Below are 6,586 nucleotides of genomic sequence, written 5' to 3' on the forward strand. Positions count from 1 at the left end.
GTCCTATGATTATCTTCATGCGCTGTGTGCAGTGCTAGCGGTCAAACCCAGGGTTTCTTTCATACGAGGCCAGCACCCTTGTAACGAAGCTACATATCCAGCTTGATTCCATTCCACACTAGTGAGGCCCAGGGACATCAGTCCTCTGTAGTTAGTATACCTTGATCTTGTATCTCCACCACTGTTTTCCCTGCCAGCTAGCAAGAAACTCCTCTATACTGCTGAGTAATGAATGACTTTCTCCCTTGGAGAAGCAGGTACAGGCCATGTTACACCACATTAAAAGTAGATAGAGGCAGATTTACTAGGAGGCAACTCTCAGGTGAGTTCACTGATCTCACAGGTGGAGGTCAGTGGAGTCACACATCGGGCTAAAACAAAGGGGTTTTATAGAGCTTAGGCAAGGAGTGATGATGTGTCAGCTAGAAGCTGGGATTGTGCCCAAATATGGTCAAAAACTAAGACCCTGAGTAGGATAGGAACTCGTGGGTGGATTGCTGGGGGAAGGAGGAGTGATGGGGTGTCCCAGCTTATGCAGGGCCAAGCAGGGGTTACAGCCTAACAAGTAAGTCTGTGGATACTGGGTAACTCTTCAACCTTCTGACACTCAGAACCTTTGGACATGAGGCAGATTATTGCATATATACCTTTGCCCCAAACTCTACAGTTCTATAGTTTAGTTCACCCTGGTACCTTTACTCAGCCTCCAAGCTTAAGTGAGGAGCACCTGCTGATTGGTAGGCCCTGAGCTTGGCTCTGCCTTCACGCAAGGTACCCACACAATAAACTAGAGGCTACTAGTGGCAGCCACAGTGAAAGATAAGAAGAGCAGAACCTGAAACCTTGTAATGCTTGCCCGTCCCCATGGTAAATATCATTGTCACAATGGCAAATTTCAGACTACTGATGTGAGGTCATCAAAGGTGAACCTGCGAATACGAATGCACAGTTGGATTTTCAGAGGTGGTGAAATTAAATTCTAGAACACCACCGAGCAGGACAGTAAATAAGCATTTGTTTTACAGATTGTTTCGTGACATGATGAACAAAGAAGACAATTTTAAGTGGTAATATTTATCCAGAATTGTATTATTCACAATCAGAATGCTGACTGCCACATGCTCATTATCCCAGTCCTCATCACAGCCTTTTGAAGGAGGCATTACTGATACCCAGGCTTTATAGAGAAGGCCATTCAGCAAGCAAGCAAATCTGACAGCTCATAAATAATGATGACAGGATGTCAATCCATGGGAGTCTGGTTCTAGAATATGCATCTCTCAAGGAACATGCTAGTTTGAGACCACCAAGAAGGGTGAGCACATTTAAAATTGAAGAATGCAGTCCTTTAAATCACATACCCAGGCCTAAAAACATTAAGATGCTCTGTGGCAGACTTCCATTCTAGTTTCTTGGTAGACTACCAGTTTCAGTGTCCCTTGGGATTTTAAGTGACAGTGTGTGTGTGTGTGTGTGTGTGTGTGTGTGTGTGAGAGAGAGAGAGAGAGAGAGAGAGAGAGAGAGAGAGAGAGAGAGAGAGTGTGTGTGTGAATGGTGTGAGATAGCTGTTACTTTCAGAACCTGTGCAGAGATGCTTCATTCTTTCTTTCTTCATGTTATAATGAGATGGGTGGGCTTACAGTCAGGACAGGGATAGAAGCAGGCAGTCAAGGAGGAGAAAGGGAAGGAGAGGGTAACTTTCCGAATCAGTGCATAGATGAAGGTTTCTATAGTTGCAAATCACCGAGACTAACTCCAGTCATCCTGTACAAATAATTATTTATTAAAGGAGATGAGATCATCCATAAAATCCCCAGGGAAGTGAGAGAAACAGTAAAATGTCTACACCAGTGAATAATGGTAAAGTTGTGCCACCATGTCATTTTACCGGGAACATCATTTTACTCCATTGCTGGCTTGAGGATTCCAATATGGCCACTAATGCTGAGTACAGCATATACACTGCTTATAACCCAAGGCCCTGTGGCTTCAGAAACCCAACACTACACTACTACCTTTGTCATGCTGGCTTTCACCACTTCTTTTTGAGGGCAGAAGTTGGGAAGACACATATCTGTCTTCCATAGTGGCAGGCTTATTTTTAAGGTCATAATTCAGTCTAACATAGAAACATTTTAAAAAGCTGAGTGACAAAGGCATAGCAATAAGACAACCATTCATCTGGCCACCTCCCAAACAGAACGAGGGCCAGCATATTGATTAGTCTGCATAAAAGTATTGACAGAGACAGAAACCCAGAATGGTCTACAGTGAAATTATCTCATTTCAAAACCATCAAGGAAGGAGTGGATAACACCAAACCCCTAACCCATTCTCTTCGAAACTCATGGTCTACCTTGATTTTTAAAATCTATTCAACTAGTTTTAAGTAAGATCATCTGAACTTACTGTCAAAAGCAATTTCCTGTAGAGCCCTTTTGTAAAGTCAATGACTGCCTCTTGGTTTAGAGCCCTTGGTTGACCTAGATTGGTTTACATTAACTAGGACACAAACATTCAATTAACTAAATAGAAAGGAAAGGATAGTGGTTATTAAAGATGCAAAGAGTATCTGTGAAGGATAATGTGTCTTTGGCTGAAACCTATGACCTGGTTATATAAGAAGACTTCCTATGGGGGCCATTCAGGTAAAAAACCAAAGGTCACAGAGGCCCTGGAGAGACTCAGTGGTAGAAAGGGGAGCCACCTTATCTTACCTGAAGGGCCATAAATTAATGCTGTCTAAATGAATAATTCACCACTTAAACTCTATCAACACTTCTGTGTCCTTTGGTATACAAAACACTGGCCAGGACTCACCACTGAGAAGACAGGTAAACAACCCAGTCACTATTCATAAGAGCATCTGAACTCAGTTTGTAAGATGAGAAAGTAGAATGGAAAGAAAAAGAAAAAAAGTTAGTCTAGTGAAAGAGTACAAAGTCACATGGTGTACATAGGCAGAGAGGGAGATATGCAGAATGGGTCTAGAGAGGTGACTAGGTAACAGGTGACAGATTAAGAACCTCTAGGAGATGATATACAAGCCACGAGATATGCATGAGAGTTGGGAATGACATGACATGACACTGGGACCACAGGCATCAATCATGTATATCCTGGCCACCTTGGCCTTCAGTGTCACACCATGAATTTTTTCTCTAAGTCAAAAGTATATTTGACCACAGCAATAGCAGATACCATGGTTATAAGTTTATGAGACACTTCAAAGAGGAAAGAGGAGGAAGAAGTGAGGAGGCCATTTTAAGAGTTAGCTCCAAGGAAATATGAGCCCCTAGTGGGGCAGAAGTAGTAAGGACAAGAATTAGCTAGCCCAGGAAGTATAGGGCAGTATTATACGCAGTACGTTTAGCCAATGGGCTGAGTTATTTCTTTGAATACATGCACAAGTACAAGCCAGAACCTGGGCACATTATAGGGGAGAGACTAAGAAGAAATCTCAGGATGGGCCACTGAAACGCTCCTTGTCTCTACACCATAGACCATGGGGCAATACTGAACAATAGAAGGACCTCTGTGTTATATTACAGTATTTATTCTCTGCATTTTGGTCACCACTGCCTTCTCTCCCCCCACATCTGATTCATGCCTCTGCACCTAAGAGACTGCATTTGGATTCATGTCCTCTCAACTACAATTCAAATGCCCTGAAAAGGGGCGAGTCCTTACATTATCAATCTCCACTCAATTCTGCCTCCCTTATCAGAAGCTCTCTTATCATAGTCAGTCTCCTCTTGCATCATCCTTACAGAATTAAGTCTTTGTTCATCTTTGCTCTCACACTCTGGTTTCTAATCTTCTGAGGGCAGAGACCGGCTGTGTCTTTTTCATCTTTGGCATCTCAACAACTAATCCCATGCCCTGTATACTGAGTGATAGATATTAGATGCCAGATTTTCCACTAGGAACTGAGACCTTAAACAAAGTCACTTAACCTCTTGAGCTTCCTTATCTCTAACCTATCTGCAAGATGAAAGCATTAAAACCCACTCCTTGGGTTGTTAAGAGCCTTGTATTGGAACATAGCTGGCAAACTATAACTCACTGTACAAACACAAATCAATATTTGCAAGCAGCTAGCATAATTCCTGGCGAGTCAGTGTGTGTTGATTGGGTGAAGGAACAAGTGTGTATCTCTCTTACAAACACCCTTTCTCTCACTCAAGAGGGGTCTTAAAATGCAACAGGGGCATCGGAGGGCCAGCCAAGGATGACGATGCTGGCATCACAGACTGGCATATGGATCTCCATTTGATGCTGAGACTTAGAGGAAATTGCAACATGCAATTTCTGGTTCTGGAGCCTTACTCAGTGAAAGACATCAGGCATTCCACACTGCCGGACCCCAACTTCTCAGATGAGCTGCCTTCTTGGGCTCCCTCCTTCAAATCCTCCCAGACAGGGCTCACTACTCATGCATCAGCTGTGAGGCCCCATTGCAACATATTATTCTCATATACTGGGGTTTGGTTGCTTCTCCAGGTTTCTGCATCTGCTTCTCTTTGAATCTGTTAACTAAATATATATCTGCTGAGCTCAAAGTATTTTTACATCCTTTCCTTCTAGCTCCCCAGCCAATTCTGAAACCCGCCTCTCTAAAACAGTCGATTTGTAAGTGGGTTGGTTTGGAACATCCTTAAGCAAAGTTCATGCTTTTTATTTCTATAAACCCCCTCATTCCTTTCCGCTCTCCTCCCTAAGAAGAACCAACTCCAGCTAGAGAGAGAGAGAGAGAGAGAGAGGGAGAGGGAGAGGGAGAGGGAGAGGGAGAGGGAGAGGGAGAGAGAGAGAGAGAGAGAGAGAGAGAGAGAGAGAGAGAGAGAGAGAGAGAGACAGTGTATGGGATGTAGAGGCATAAGGAAGTCACGGAAGATGTGGTTATTAGAAGCATGCCCAGGAACAGATGGCAGGGCTAAAGGAAGAAATGCTGGTAACAGGGACTTCTCCTGAGGTATCATCAATCAGCCTCAGAGGGGAAGATGCAATAAAGCTGTCACTTAATGAAAGGAACCTGTGCAGGAACATTAGAAATCATGAGACAAGAAAGTCACAAAGGACCACAGGTCAACACAGAGATGTTTCCAGCACCACGTGATAGCACAGGATGCCCCCACGGGACAGATAGCTCTGCTCCCCCAGATTGGCAGCTTTGACTATAAACTGAGAGAGTCAGCAGCAAGGGTGGCCACATCCCACCTCCACTGAGTTAGCTCTCAATCCATCTGTTGCCATTTATCTGGGTCAGTGATAGTTAAGACTTGAACAAGTCAGAAAGAAAATGTCTGGCTTGGTTTAGGCTTTTTATTTCCCCTTCCTACAGCAGAATCAACTGTCAAGCACCCGTACTACAGGAGCCTTTGGTAGCAGCCTGGCAAACTGAGTTTAAAATGTAGGTTCTGCAGAAATGTAAAGCTGTGTTGAAGTCTAATTGCCCAGAAATCCACCATCATTGGTACACTGGTGAAGCCAAACCAGAGTGAAATATAACGGTTAACCCCAGGAGAAAACAGTTGGATTGAAAATAAAGAATTGGGAAGAACCAACTGAAAAGGAGGAAATTTTTCTAGAGTAGACGCTCACACAATGAGTGCAGCAAGCCCTGCTCTGGCCTCCAGAGCATTCACCCTGCCTCTCAGGAGCTCAGAGGGTGCCTGCTAGAGTAGGTGCACCTGCATTAACCATTGAAGACCAATTAAAGCCCCTTCCAGAAGTCAAAGGATAGAATTTACACTCCCTTCAGAAATAGATAAAACAAAAAATGAGCGACTGGCCAGGGGCATAGCTAACTTCTCAGAACCCCAGGTTTGTCATTTTGCAGAATAGGAGTAAGACTTTTGCTGCACTTAGTATAATGACTGTGAGGGTTAGGTATGAAGTTGTATTTGTCAATCATCCCACAGAAGAAGGACGGCATGGGGATAATGAAACACTGATGTGTGTTGATAGCAGCAACACTGATGGAAAGGAAAGAGTAAGAGGAGGAGGTGGGGAGGAAGGGAAGAGCAATCAACCAGCTCTAATTTCTTGGAAAGGGAAGGAATAACAACTTTAAAAAAAAGATTTATTTATTTATTTTCTGTATATGAGTACACTGTGGCCGTCTTCAGACACACCAAAAGAAAGCATCAGATCCCATTACAAATGGTTGTGAGCCACCATGTGGTTGCTGGGAACTGAACTCAGGACCTCTGGATAAGCAGCAATCAGTGCTCTTAACCACTGAACCATCTCTCCAGCCCCCAAATAGCAACTTTTATATAGGTGAAATGCAAGTGCTTGCTTTAACAGCACATATACTAAAACTGGAATAACTCAGAAAGTTAACGTGGCCCCTACTATGCACAAGGATGACATGCAGATTCCCATCACCCCCACCCCTGTCGCTCTTTTGTAGTTTATTTCCTTATTACTCTACAGATGCCTGTTTGCTTTCTAATGAGAGGCAGAAAGGGTGTGAATTTGGTTGGAAAGGAGGTGGTGAGGAGCTGTAAAGAGTAGGGAGAGGGGAAGCCATAATCAGAATGTATTGTATAAAATCTATTTTTACTAAAATAATAAATAAATA

Source organism: Mus caroli, unplaced genomic scaffold (assembly GCF_978045245.1).
Source record: "Mus caroli unplaced genomic scaffold, Mus_caroli_1 scaffold_11, whole genome shotgun sequence".
NCBI classification, from domain to species: Eukaryota; Metazoa; Chordata; class Mammalia; order Rodentia; family Muridae; genus Mus; species Mus caroli.